The sequence below is a fragment of the Tenrec ecaudatus genome, chromosome 18 (genome assembly GCF_050624435.1).
Source record: "Tenrec ecaudatus isolate mTenEca1 chromosome 18, mTenEca1.hap1, whole genome shotgun sequence".
Classification (NCBI taxonomy): Eukaryota; Metazoa; Chordata; class Mammalia; order Afrosoricida; family Tenrecidae; genus Tenrec; species Tenrec ecaudatus.
Window position 1 is genome coordinate 15,636,986 of NC_134547.1, and position 15,369 is coordinate 15,652,354.

At 43.5% G+C, this 15,369-nt stretch overlaps 1 non-coding gene across 1 annotated transcript; it reads left to right on the forward strand.

Moving 5' to 3' along the window:
* The first annotated feature begins 12,980 nt into the window (after positions 1-12,980).
* LOC142432854 (U6 spliceosomal RNA) lies at positions 12,981-13,088 on the forward strand. The gene has a single exon (XR_012780957.1). It is a non-coding gene; the product is annotated as a U6 spliceosomal RNA (small nuclear RNA).
* Positions 13,089-15,369: the final 2,281 nt, after the last annotated feature.

A 15,369-nucleotide genomic window follows, 5' to 3' on the forward strand; every position in this document is an offset into this window, starting at 1 on the left:
CCATTGGGTTGTCTTTTGATGTTAATTTGTAAGATTTCTTTATATATGTGAGGGGTACCCCACCCCCAAACATGAATTGCACCGGGCAGAGCAGAGCTTTCCTGTAAGCATTTTGTCTCTTAGGTGAGCATTAAGCAACTCATTCTGAGTTAGTGCACCCAGTGGCATCCCCTGGGAAGGTGTTCTCTGGTCACCGTGAATTTTTTCCTAAAAGCAGTTTCCCTCGAACCTTATTTTTTGTGATGGCCTATTTAAGAGAGCAGCGTGTAGCTCTGAAATTTTGGTTCCTGCTCAGGTAAAATGCCCCAGAAATGGTGGTGATGTGGAACACAGGGTACAAGGACAGCACCAAGGGAAAAACTCAAATAGATGAGTGGTTTTCTCATTTCAAAAAAAGTGAAATGTCGATTGATGACAAACCTCATTCTGGACGCCTGTTGGCTTCCAGAAGGGATGAAAATGTCCACTCATAGTGCATTTGGAGTTCATCCCACCAAGTCAGACTGTTGATCAAGCTTCCCATTTAGAGGTGTGAAAAGATTGCATAACAGTGTGTGACAAGAAAGAGCTGATTTGTGGTAGACCGGGGACTGGTTTTGCCACCACGACAATGCATCTGCTCACTCAGTCATCTCAGTGTGCTAGTTTTTGGCAAAATCAGCATGCCTCTCTTGGCCCATGTACCTTACTCACCTGACTTCCCTTCATGCTACTTCTTTTTGTTTCTGAGAATGAAGAGGGACATGAAAGGACAGCGAGTTGGGGACAGAGAAGAGGTGAAGAAAAAAAAAAGAGGGAGGTGCTGTCAGCCATCCAAAGAGATGAGTTTGAAAAATGTTTCCAAGAATGAGATTGCAGATTTGACAAATGTATCAAGCGTAATGGAGCTTACTTTGAAGGTGACAAGGTTGTTTGTAAAAACAAATACACAACTTTGAAAAAAAAAAAGTCCGGCATTTATTGGGTATCCCCTCATATTCTGGATATCAAGCCCTTCTTAACATAAGATTTCCAAATTTTTTCTCCTAATTTGGAGACCATCCTTTCACTTTCTTGTTAAAATCCTTTGATGAACAAGTCTTAAATAGTTAACTATTTCATCTTTGGTTGCTTGTGCTTTAGATGCTGTATTTAAGCATCGGTTAAAAAAATAAAGAATCTGTTGTTAAAAATTAGGTATGGAAGCACCACCCCTATGCTTTCTCCCAAGACTTTCATGTTCTCGGAACTTCCATTTGGAGTTAGTTTTCATATATGGTGAGAATGCTTCCCTTTAAATAAACATGCTACAGTATTGTTTTCTCTCTCTCTCTCTCTCTCTTTCTTTCTTCTCAGTAGTGTTTTCATACTTGGGTCTCCTACACCTTCCAAAGACCACCAGAGAAGCCTGTTGAATAAGCAAAGCAGAGTTTGGGGTCCAGCACAGGAACAGTTACAAGGACGGCACATGTCTGTGTTTCGTGTTGCTGTGCATGGGATTGCAATGAATCAAAACGGATGCGCCAGAACGAACAGCAGCCGTCACAAGAGGAGAACACCAGCTTTTCAGAGTTTCAGTACCATCGCAGAGGTGCACATTAGGGAAGGCCTTTGAGATGGACCTTCAGGAAGGGAGCTGACTGCAGTTGGCTAGAGATTACGACACAATTATTTAATGTTGGTAAGCACAAAAAGATGGTAGATGCAATACATCCCGAAGCAAGTCTTGATCAGCAACCTGTGGTTGCACAATGGATAAAAATTCTCAGTACATGAATTTTTGTACAGGTGAACACATTACTTGCTGAGGAAAGTTGGTTTGCAGGAATTTCCTGGTGCCCACTATGAGTTAGATCATGACAATTTGGCGCTTTCTTGCTGTCTTAATTTTACAATGCCGAGATGGGGCTTTCTACTCCTGTAAAGGGTAACAGTCTCAGACACCTGCAGGGGTAGCTCTATCCTGGCCTATAGGGTCTCTTTGAGCCGTTACTGACTCGATGGGCAGTGAGTTAATTGGAAAATAAACAAACAACCCTTGGTTTCTGTTCCCAAAGGTAAAGAGCTAGTTGCAAAGAACAGCTGCGTTTTGCATTAAAAACATCAGAAGCGAGACACTCCTTTTAACAACACACTTAGGTTCCCAGAGACTTTTAAGAAAAAATGAGGAGCCGATGCCAAGGGCTTAAGTGGAGAGCAAATGTTTTCATAATGATGAGGGCAATGAATGTACAAATGTGCTTGACACAATCGATGCATGTATGGATTGTGACGAGTTGTATGAGCCCCCAATAAAATGATTAAAAACAAGACAAAACCAAAAGATTCTAAGGTGTGATGATGGTAACGTGATTATGTAGAAGAAGGTTCTTATTCTTAGAAGACGCATTTAAGTATTTATGGGTGACGGGTGAGGCTGTTTTCAACGGCCTTTCAAAAGATTCAACAACAACACGAGTGGAATAAGAGGAAAGAAGCCAATATGATAAAAAGCTAACAATTGCTACATCTGATCGGAGGCTAGGTGGATGTATATTGCCCTTATCATTAGACTTTTCCATGCGTCTGGAAAAGTTTCTGTACAAGTTTTGGAGAAATGTTCATCCAAGTTCAAAGGAAAAAGTAGCAAATGGTGTAGAGCCATTGAGGACATAATGGATTCCCACAGTGAGTAGGATTATTTGAGTGACCAGCCACCACGTCTCAGATGAGCATGTGTGGGATCCACACTCCTTCCAAAAGTATGGAATGGGGCCTGCCCTTTCTGCCCCCCCAGATCTGGGGATGGGCTGGATACATTGAGCTGCAAAGAAAACACACAAGAGCTAAAAGTCTATGCTCTGAGAATGGAGGTGTATCTTGCCTCCCCAGTCCCCTAAAATGTGGCATTCATCCAGTTGTTCGATGAAGATTTATTAGATACAAATTTCTTTATTGAGGCCTGAAGACCCCCAGATGGGAATCCAAAAATATTTGCTCTCTAGGAGACCATAGCCCACTACCTAGCAACCAACCAATCCAGGAAAGAATATTCGAGCTCTATTGAAAGTAGATGAAAGATAGAAATTGTTCTTGTTAGTTACCATTGAGCCAGTTTCCACGCAAGGCAGCCTTATTTACAACCGAGCAGAACATCTCCCATCATATTCACAAGGGCCAGCAGGTTCAAGTCCATTGCTATGACTATTGTGCCAATACACCTCACGGAAGGTCTTCTGACCCTTGACTATCTGTCAGGGGAAGCCAGCCCCTAATACATCATTACGGGTCCAGTAGGTGCAATTGTACAGCGATAATAAGTAAAGATCATAGTGAAGTTATAGAGAGCATGAGAGACAGAAGTGAAGTATTGAAATAAATGGAGTCAGTCACAATTCATGGTAGCATGCTCACCTCTGCCCTACTAGATGTTCCACGTGGAGGGAGAGAGATTTAATGCTAGCCCAGGCTTTTTATAGTCTCTGGGGATGTGCAAGCCCCCTAATTACAGGTGAGGACATACGTCACTGGAAGGGGCTGTCCAATAGGTAATACAGTAATGAGAGTGGGGTGGTCTAGGGATATACACGCAATAGGAAGAGGGCTTGGGGGTATACATGTGACAAGATGGGTGGACCCTAGATTCAAGATGGCAGCCTAGCCTTAGTCATCCTTGGGTGGACTTGACATGTCTGGGGTCTCCCACAAGGAAGCAGACAACTACTATCCTTATCAGAAGAGAGTGGGCCCTATTTGTCGTGGGATAAACAGTGGTGGCTGCTTGCTCTAGATGGCTGATAGCTCTTAGGGAGAATGACCCCTGACCTACTTCTGATGACCTCCAAGGGTATGGTTATTCACAAGCAGCTGTTTGGCATATATTTGGGGGAGACAGCTTGGGAGAAATCCTTCTTTTTCCCACAGACTATCCCTCTGTGTTCCCAACCATGATGTCTTCCCCCTAGCCATTCATCCCTTCTGATGCTCTGCCCCAAGGCAGTGTGCTGTGCTCCATCAAGCTTTCATTAGAAAATTTTGGAAGTGGATCAGGAGGTCTTTCTTCCACCTTTACCTTGGTCTAGATGTTCTCCTGAAACTTGTCCATCATGGGTGACCCTGCTGGCATTTGAAACACCAGCGTCATATCTGTTCAGCATCTTAGTAACATGTGAGCCAAGTACACAAATTGACAGACAGGCGACAGAAGGCAGATAGGAGTTAGAAGGACTAAAAGATACATAAAAATACACGTGATAATGAAATCATTGCTCTGTGTACAGAACATTTTGTCAGCTATCTAAAAGTTAAAAACTCAGCTGATAAGGGTCCTTAATCCCTTATCTTCTTGGGGAAGGTATGCATCCTTCTTTGTTTGGTAAAGTCAAAGGTCAGGGAAAATGAGGGAAATGCTCAATGAGACAGATTGACACAGTTGCTGCACTTGGCCTCCAGCATACCAACTCTCAAATACTTAGGAGCACCATGAGCCCCTGGCTAACAAAATTCTACCTTAGTGAATGATTCCAATTTTCCTGGAGATGGTGCCTGTTTAAAAATGGAGCTTAACCTTTTGTTGGTTGTTGAACTTGTTCTCATGTTTTACAGTTATTCCTAATACTGTATGTCGATCCAGAAAGGATACTTCTTAGCACCACTGATTGATTGTCAGTGTGTTGTACTGTGGTGACCTGCATGGTGCTGTGATGCTGGAGGCCTGGCCACCAGTATTTCAAATACCAGGAGAATCACCTAAGGTGAACCGCTTTCAGAGGAACTTCCAGACTAAGGACAGACCATGTATGAGGTAGTTAGTTTATTGTGCCAACCTGGCCGATAAACACCTGTGGGGTTAATTAAAGGGAGGAGAGATAAGTGGCTCCGTGAGCCTCATCTTTCTAGTTCTCGGGTCTCTTGCTTTCTGATGGTTGGACCAGGGTGCAGCTGCCTTAGCCAGTTCCCTGCTTCAGCTGGCAAAGTCACTTCCTGCAAGACATCCCCAAGGAGAAGCCACATGGACCTACCCCGATGCAGCTCTGGGTGCTGGAACAGCCGTGTGGAGACCCCTGCCAGCGCTGAGATGCTTACACGTTCACTGATTTGGCTTTCCTTCTGCAGTCGGCGTCATAGTGTGTGTTTTGTGAGATGGAGAGGACTTTGTGGATTGCTGTCAGACACGTGGGTTAATGTTGGACTTGTTGGCTTGGACAGCATTGGGTTGAGATGTTTTCTTAACGTTGATATAAAACTCTCTCCTATACATGAGTTTCTGTGGATTTGTTGCTTCAAAGCACCCATACTAACACAATGAAGGAGTAGGCTGTCCATTTCGAAGGGTTTCGCCAACGAAAACCTGATGAATGGCAGCAGAACATTATCAGCTATCGTTGTTGTGGGTTCAGGTAAATAATGTGCACTATAATATTTTGATCATTTGGAAGCATCTTTATATGGTTGTATCTGGACTGCTAGAATCTAAAAGCGATTTTTTTTTATTCTAGCCTTGAACAGAGATAATAGCCAACTTATAAAGGCAAAAATCCATTTACCAGAAGCTTTCCTATCGAGCGAGCAAGTGTGACAAAAGTAGACAGCAAAATTAATGTTTGCATTCTTTAGAGTAAGTGAGCATTGCAGGGTACATCTATTATCAAAAAGGAAACACTACTCGGACTGATTATAACATCCCGGTGAACATAACAAGATTAACCACACCATTCAGGTTACAACATCAAAAGGAACAACATTGAAGAATAATCAAAATAAATAATATATTGAAGAATAGTCAAAACTAATAACGTTCTGAACCCGGGAACATGAGAGTACATTCTAAAATCAATCACCAGTGGAGCTTCCTCAGAAGGGAAGTCTGGACAGGCAGGTCAACTAGCAGTCAGCTTTCTGAGATGGGAGGGGGAGCAGGCAAAGTGTCTAACAAAAATGGAGTTTGTTTGGTTATTTTGCCTCCGAGTGCCCAAAGAAGAGTCCCTCAGGTCAGAAGGCACTCAAAACAGAATGAGGAAGTAGAGCGGAATGATGCGGATGGACTAAAAGCCTTTGAGGCTTTCATTTGCTGATGGGTATGGCTCAAGATAAGAAGAAACAGCTGCAAATATCTATTAATAATGCAAACATAGAACGTACAAAGTATGAATCTGGGAAAACTGGAAGTCATCAAACACGGAATGAGATGCCATTGATTGATTCCCATTCATAGCAATCCTATGGGACAGGGTAAAATTGCTCGGTGGGTCTCGGGACTGTTTCTAGCAGGAGAAGCCTCATCTTTCTCCTGAGGACTGTTTGGTGGTTTTGAGCTACTTATCTTCAGGTTAACAGCTCAACGTGCAACCGTGAGGCGACCAGGTTTCCTCCCTCAGACATCAGTGAGCTGAAATGGACTGATAGTGAGAATTTTGAATCAGAAAATCATATGGTTTCCTATGTTGGAAATGACAAATTGAAGAGGAATGGTATCTTCATAATTGCAAAAAAAAAAAACCAAACCCACTTCAAGATCTATAAGTATAATGCTGTCTATGGTATGATATCTAGACATATGCATGGAAACTTGGTCGGTACAATTATTTCCTTAAAGAGTTTTACTGGCCCTTTATCCATAGGTCCTATAATTCAATAGTTCAATCATATCAAGAAGAGTTGCACAGTGCTGCTCCCCTGGTCGGGGAGCGTGTATATAGGTACAGGCAGGAGATAAAGCTCATGACACATAGAACCCAGGAACAGGAATGGGAATAGTGATACCAGAAGAAAGTGGGTACCAATCGCAATGAATGGCACATGACCACGCACCCCCCTCCTTGGGAAAAGAACAGCAGAAACCTGAGGGGAAGGGAGACAGCGGTTGGTGTGAAAGATGAAAATAAAAACAATCTATAATCTATCAAGGGGCCATGGGGGTAGGAGGATAGGAGGGAGGGAAGGAAAGAGGAGCTGATCCTAAGGGCTTTATAGAAAGTAAATGCCCAGAAGAGAACAATGGCAATATATGTACAAATATGTCTGATACAACTGATGTATTGATTGTAACAATAGTTGTAAGAGCCCCCAGTAAAATGATCTTAAACCCCCCCAAATGAATTGTATATACATCATCACAATCATATCTAGTGCTCTTCCCCCTCCCACATTCATTGTTTGCTCTTCAATTCTCCTCATCCTCCCTACCCCCATCCTCAATAAACCATTGCATCTGTTATTGTCTCTATGCATCCACTACTTCTGTGCTTTACAATCTGAGAAACCTAATAGAAACCATAAAAATAAAAGCAAAATGAAACAGAATGAAAAAAAATTATGATAAAAATAAAGAGTAAGAAAGAAAAGACCACCAATATTATTTTTAAAAGCCAGAGAAGAAGTTTCTGTCGTGGAACAAGTAAGAAATTCAGGTTGGATCAAGAGGGAGGTGAACTGACCAAGTATCATATTATACCATGGTTTAATCCACCACAATCAATTTTAAAATAATCTCTGTCTCATATTCTCTGCCTGTGGTCAGAGGGGGTATGCCAGAGGCTTAACCAGACTGGATACTATTGTCAGATAGATTTTGGCTCCCTCTGTCCTCCATAGCATTCCACAAATTAGATGGTCACAATTTAAGCTCTGATACTTTTCCTTTCACCCTGTTTGGATTTTGTTATTGCCATTTTTTGGATCACATAGGCTGATGTGCTTCTTCCATGTGGGCTTAGTTGATGTCTCACTTAAATGGCTGCTTTTTTGAATACAAACCTTTAAGACCCCGGACACTATTCCAATTGATAGCTGGGCACCATCTGCTTTCTTCACCACACTTTGCTTTAGTATTCTTATCTTCAGTGATTTCTTCATAAAGGAAAATATTGAGCAGGGTCATGTTATTAGAACTATCTGTTCTTGGATTTGGGCTAGAATTGAGAGAGCCCAGAATCCATCTGTTTGTCTATGAATGACTCTGGTTTACTTTGGTGGTCATATTATCACAAAACAAAAACCCAAACCACCACACACACACACACACACACACACACACACACACACTCCCCCCCCAAAAAAAACAAAAAATGAAACAGAGAAAAACATTGCCAATCTCCCCTGTGGGTATAAGACGATTGTATTGTTAATATCAATAATTTATCCAGTGGCATAGAATTTTTTTAAACGTTTTATTAGGGGCTCATACAACTCTTATCACAGTCCATACATATACATACATCAATTGTATAAAGCACATCTATACATTCGTTGCCCTAATCATTTTCTTTTCTTTCTTTCTTTTTTTTCCCTTTTCTTTTTTTACATTTTATTAGGGACTCATACAACTCTTATCACAATCCATACATATACATACATCAATTGTATAAAGCACATCCATACATTCCCCGCCCCAATCATTCTCAAAGCATTTGCTCTCCACTTAAGCCCTTTGCATCAGGTCCTCTTTTTTTCCCCTCCTTCCCCGCTCCCCACTCCCTCATGTGCCCTTTGTAATTTATACATAGTTATTTTGTCATATCTTGCTCTATCTGGAGTCTCCCTTCCCCCCCTTCTCTGCCGTCCCTCTCCCAGGGAGGAGGTCACATGTGGATCCCTGTAATCAGTTCCCCCTTTCCAACTCACTCACCCTCCACTCTCCCAGCATCGTCCCTCACACCCTTGGTCCTGAAGGTATCATCCACCCTGGATTCCCTGTGCCTCCAGCCCTCATATGTACCAGTGTACAACCTCTGCCCTATCCAGCCCTGCAAGGTAGAATTCGGATCATGGTAGTTGGGGGGAGGAAGCATCCAGGATCTGGGGGAAAGCTGTGCTCTTCGTCGGTACTACCTTGCACCCTAACTGACCCATCTCCTCTCCTAAACCCCTCTATGAGGGGATCTCCAGTGGCCGACACTTGGGCCTTGGGTCTCCACTCTGCACTTCCCCCTTCATTCAATGTGGTGTGTATATATATATATATATATATATATATATATACACACACACACACACACACATATTCTTTTTTTTTTTTTTTCATGATGCCTTATACCTGGTCCCTTTGGCACCTCGTGATCGCACTGGCTGGTGTGCTTCTTCCATGTGGGCTTTTTTGCTTCTGAGCTAGATGGCCGCTTGTTTATCTTCAAGCTTTTAAGATCCCAGACACTATCTCTTTTGATAGCCGGGCACCATCAGCTTTCTTCGCCACATTTGCTTATGCACCCATTTGTCTTCAGCGATCCTATCATGGAGGTGTGCAGCCAATGATATGATGATTTTTGTTCTTTGATGCCTGATAACTGATCCCTTTGGGATCACTCGCTCACTCAGGCTGGTGTGTTCTTCCATGTGGGCTTTGTTGCTTCTGAGCTAGATGGCCGCTTGTTTATCTTCAAGCCTTTAAGACCCCAGTCACTATCTCTTTTGATAGCCGGGCACCATCAGCTTTCTTCACCACATTTACTTGTTCACCCACTTTGGCTTCAGCAGTTGTGTTGGGAGAGTGAGCATCATAGGGTACCAATTTAATAAACGAAAGTGTTCATGCATTGAGGGAGTGCTTGAGTAGAGGCCCAAGGTCCTTCCGCCACCTTAATATAAAACCTATAAATGTAGATAATTAGATCTATTTCCCCATCCTCATATATATGTTTGCATGTACACGTCTTTGTCTAGACCTCCATAAATGCCCCTTGACTCCCAGCTCCTTCCTCCCTCTCCCTTGACTTTCCTCCTGCCCCACCACCATGCTCCGTCCCCACCTGGGCTACAGCTATACCTCTTCTCTACGCAACCTTACCCTTGATCATTCCCCATCAGGCCTGTCACTCCCCCCCTCACTACCATTTTGGTCCCATGTTGTTCCCTTGTCCCTGTGTTTATTAACACCACTTCCTTACCCTCCTCCCCCTCCCCCACCCAGATCTGTCTGTCCCCCCGGAACTGTCTGTCCTATTGTTTTTCCTCCAGATAGTTCATCCAGCCTGCCCTATTCAGACAGACCTGTGGAGACACTAACATGCACGAAAACAAGACAGAGGAAAACAAAGCAACAGTATACAACCAGACAATAAAACAACAAAAACAAACCACTGACAAAGAACAAAACAAAACACTTCACAAAAGAAAGGCTTGTAGTTCGTTCAAGGATCGTTTGCGGGCCCTTAGGAGTGTTTTCCAGTCCAGTCTGTTGGGGCACCACGCCCTGGCCCCAAAGTCCACTTTCAGCATTCCCTGGGGACCTTGCCACTCCATTCCCTTGCTGTTCCGCTGCACTCCCCAAGTGCTTTGCCTCGGTGTGGTGGGATCAGGTCAGGTGCAATTCCCACACTGTGTCTCCGGTGCTGTCCCCTGTATCGCCCTTAGTCACTGAGGGGCATCATGTCTCATAGTAGGGCCAGCCATGTTGTTCTCTCTGTGGACTGGGTGCTCTACTCAGGAACATCATCCTCACGGCCTCGTGGGCCAGGCTGTGTTCCACTGTCTCCTCCTGCCCCTTCATCTGCTCCCGTGTGCTCTGATCAGATATGTCCATCTCCCGGAGCTGCAGAATCAATGTCATCCTTTGAAATAAATTCTTTTCGGAGGAGGGGCAGGAATCCACTTAATTTTTGGTGCTGGGCCCTACTCCACGCCGGGATATTGCATTCACACCTTGCGGCACTGGGTTGAAGTCTGGTCCCATTTTCCCTGTGGAGATATAACCAATACCCTCCCCTTGGGTGGATTAGTGCCCCATGCAGTGGCATAGAATTTAAGGTCCTGTTGATATGAGGAGTTAATATGAGTACAGTCCAACAGCGAGTTGCAATCCATGAATTGCTGCTTTGTACAGATGGATTTCTAATTTGATCGAGCGCTGTTTACATTGAGCATAGGGAAACTTTCTTGTAACATTTCTTACAAGGGAAGATCCTTGCCTATCAGATTCACACCTGTCATATGAATGCAAGGGAAGCATTGCATTAAAACGTATTCTAAGTGTCTATTCAGGAACATAGACCCAGGCTCATTCTCCCCTCAGGCTCCCTGCAGTTATTACCATCCCATCCCATGTGAGGTTGCGCCTCCCTATGACCCACCATCCCCACCAACGGAAATGGCAGTAGATGCTCCCCTCTCCTGGTCTGAACTTAATTTTCCAGCGAGGCTCTCCTCTCATTCCTTTGGAAGGCCTGTTGCTTTGTCACAGCCTTGTCTCAGTGTTGTGTGGCATCAAGTACACGGTCTTCTCTCTTTCCCCCTTCTTGAAGGAGGGATCCCAGCCAATGTGAGGTCTCTTCTTTTGAAGTGGTTCTCATAAAGTGCACGTAAGGGGGTGATGTATGGTTCATGGCCGGTAGGCAGACATTCTACCCCTTTTTTGGGGACATGGTTCTTCCATGTCATGCAGTGTTTCATGCTTTCACCACTCTTTTTCGGGGATGCATAATATTCCATCCTGTCTATGTACCATAGTTTCTTTCTCCATTATTCCGCCGTTGGTCTTTGGGGTTGCTTCCGGTTTCTTGCCATTGTGAACTGTGCTCCCATAAACATGGGAGAGCACACATCCACTCATGTTGTGTCTTTTATTTCTTTGGGGTCTATGCCTAATAGTAATATTGCTGGATCATATGGGATGTCAATTCCCAGCTGCTTTAAGTGTCACCATTCAGATTACAACATCAAAAGGAACAATATTGAAAAACAATAAAAAGAAATCCTATATTGAAGAATAATCAAAACTAATTTTTACATCCTGAACCTGGGAACACAAGAGTACATTCTAAAATTAATGCCCAATGGAGATTTCCCAGAAGGGAAGTTGGGGGCAGGCAAGTCAACTAGCAGTCAGCTTTCTGAGATGGGAGGGGGAAGCGAGTAAGTTATCTAGCAGCTAACAAAAATGGAGTTTCTTTGGTTAGTTTTCTTCAGTATCTCATTGTGGTATTCCTTAGCATTTCACTGATGGCTCATGATGGTGAGAATTTTTTCATGTGTTTGTTAACCATCTGTACTTCATTTTTGTTGAACTGTTTATGTTTTTTCCCCATTTCTTAATTGTGTCATTTGTTATTTTCTTATTGAGCTGTTGTAGAGTTCTGTATATTTGGTAATTAGGCCTTTGTTTTATGTGTCATTGATAAAAAAAAATCCTAATCTATGGGCTCTTGTTTTACCCTCTTGATGAATGCACATAAGGGACATAATTTCCGGATGTGTTGAATCTTAATCTTAATTAGGTGAAAGGAGGCAATTAAAAAAATCTTCCGCTTCCTTTTGCTTAGTCACGAACCATTGGAACTCAAAAAGACTTTGGAACATTTCCCCCTTGATCTTAACTTGACTTTGGAGCTCAGAGACCTTGAAATGCTTGTCAACATCATGTAAATTTGATCTGGGAGGTCAACTTGTGCTTCCTGTTCTTGAGTTTAATGGGACAAGCACTTTACATGAGGGATTGATTGTAATCATGGTGGAGGGGAGTGGTGATAGGGTTCTTCGGTTATAAAAAAAGGGCAGATCCTGCAGATCACTGGCCCCAGGAAGGGAAGCCACCCGCCATGGTACTGCATTTGCGAACGTTTCTGTTTTGTGCCTGGGCCTGCCTGCTGCTACAGCTGCACCAGGGGCGTGCAGAAGGAGGTGAGATTGGATGCAACATGGGTTGATCTGCAATAGCAGGGATTATTCTGATCATGACAAACGCGGCTGCTATTTATTTTCTCCTAAGCACGGCACATTTACTTAATGGAAACGAGAAAAACTATGCTATTGAAACCTAGATCAATGTGATTCCAACCAAGGGTTATGATCTTACCCACCAATAACGCTCAAGACTGCTGCCTCTACGTGCTCATTTCGATACAAAGTGGGGCAGTTTAGAAGGGCAAATAACTCTATTCATTGAAGTTTAAGAAGAGTTTGATATTTGAAATAGCAGGAAGCGTAGGGGTGCCCTACAATTTAACGCATTACCACCGAGGCTCGGTTTTGTCCTGCGTGTCAGTATAGAAAAGAGATAGAAATATTCGTGACATAGAAATGAGAGAGCAGTGCTCGCTTTGGCAGCACAAATACTAAAAGTTGGAACGATACAGAGAAGATTAGCATGGCCCCTGCGCAAGGACGACAGGCAAATTTGTGAAGCGTTCCATATTAAGAAAAAAAGAAATGAGAGAGTAATCGAATCACAATGAATATAAGAAAGAGAAGAACGTTCTGAAATGGATTGTTATGATGATCGTACACAGCTCTTCCTAATATGATTGAACTATTGAATCCTAAGATAGGTAAATTAAATGCCGATACAGCTGTTCAAAAAAGGGGGAAAGTAAGCTTCTCTTCTCTTTGTTATTGTTTTGTCGTTTTCATCACTAAGCATATCTGTTCAAACACACACGAAGTACAAACTGTGACGGGAAAGAATCCCAGCCCAGCAGTTCTCCATACAACCCACGCTTGTTCTGTTTCAGCTTTGTTCTCTTCTTCCAGTTCTCTCTTGCTGGAGGAAACATGCAACTTGCATTCTAAGGTCAAAGTCCGACCAGCGATGTTGCATGTGACGGGCTCAGGAAATCGCCAGCCTCCCACAGGAAGCAGAGTTTTACTCACAATAACAAAACATCACTTGTGTTTACAGTTATGCTTCTTGCCCAGTGTTCAAGTATTGCTGAAGCAGCTATATCAGTTTATTGAGCAGGTAAAAACATGTTATAAAACTTATACCTCAAAAAATCGGTTACTTCGTGTGGCCTGCCAAGACCAGCCAATTCCTGGAGCCCTGACAGTCACTGAACACCAAGCCCTTTGGAAAGAACCTGATATTAGAGGGCGGAGACGACTTCATAGTCACCTTTCCATCTCTGAAATGTGACAATGTCCAAGAAGACTTTGAATGATGCTAGGCTAAATTGGTAGACATTTGCGAGAGAGAGTTGCTGCAGGCGTATCAAATCTTGGTGAGCCAAGAAGGAGAATAACATATAAGCATTTCCCCCCCAGAAGAAGCTTGTGTTTTCCCATTCGTTTATGACGGGTCAACGTATCATGACTGCACTATACAAGATTCATTATTCAGTTGGTGCTCCCTAACGGCAGAGTTTTCTGGGAAATGGAAATCCTGCACTATGGCGGGTGAGTGTTGTGTTTCCTCTCATTTGAGGAGCACATGGCTCTTGGTAGAAGGGGTGGACATCTATAATTTTGTTCTAGAAGAGAAGCCCGAGACAATCCTCATTCTGCCCTAAATGCCCCATCTCGCGCGCCATCTTCTAGATATGACTAGAAATATCTATCCATGGTCAGCTTTCTGACTCATTCCTTCTACTTTCCAGATTATGCTGCCTGTGTCTTTCCCTTTATCTACAAAGGCCAGAAAATACACGATTGTGTAAAAAAAGGGAGCATGTTAGGACTCTCATGGTGCTCTCTCACAACAAACTACGACCGGGATCAAGCATGGAAGCGTTGTGACTCATAACAAGGTAAGGACGAAGGGGATGAGACAAGAGAGAAGGGAGCAGGGAAGAGAGAGAACAGAAGCACTGGAGCAAGGTGACAGAGAGCGGATGACAAAGGGAAGGTGGTGGGTGTGGTGTTGGGTGCTATGGAGTGGATTTGACTCAGAGTGATGGAAGGGAGGGGGTGGAATGAAGAGGGAGAAGCAGGAGCTACCAAAGAAGGGGGAAGAGAGAAGGAAAGAGAATCAGGGACAAAGGGCAAAAGGTGGAGAGAGTTATCCAAAGAAGAAAGGGAGATTGGAGAAGACATGGAAGAGGAAGAGGCATTAAGGAAGGAGAAGAAAGAGGTGAGAAGGCAGAAAGCAAGGTGAGAGAGGGATGTAAGATTTCCAGAAACAGGGCTAGGGACCCCGTGTGAGAGAGCAGGGGTAGAGTGGGGGAAGGGTGAAGTGAGAGAGAGAGAAAGAGGAGGGAGAGAGTTTGTGCTCTGTGGGACTGACTGGAAGGGGTCATTACCGTTGACAGCCAGATCATGTTCAAGGCCGGCAGAACATCTCATGACCGCGGAGGAAACCAAGTCTTTGTAATTTATGGGAAGAAAGTCAGGAGCGAAATCCCAGGAAGCAAGGTGACTCCTGAATGGTAGTGGAGAAATTCTTCCCTGGCCACCCCACCATTCCCCTCGGTGTGTGGGAACAATCTTTAAAGCACTGGCTCTGAAAGAATTTAGGGAATTTCTGTTCATTAAAATTTCATGGAGTGAAATGATAGGGCCTCAGCATGCCTGGCTGCATCGCTCAATCAATTAGAGACTTGGAACTCTTCCCCAAGGCCCTGGCAGGAAAAGAAACACTTGTCAGGTTACTCAGTTTAAATCCAACACCTTATCATTTGATCTCCCTTTTTGATCCATTGGTAAAGTTATGCTATTAAAAAATTAAAAAAAAGAGGACCTGATGCAAAGGGCTTAAGTGGAGAGCCA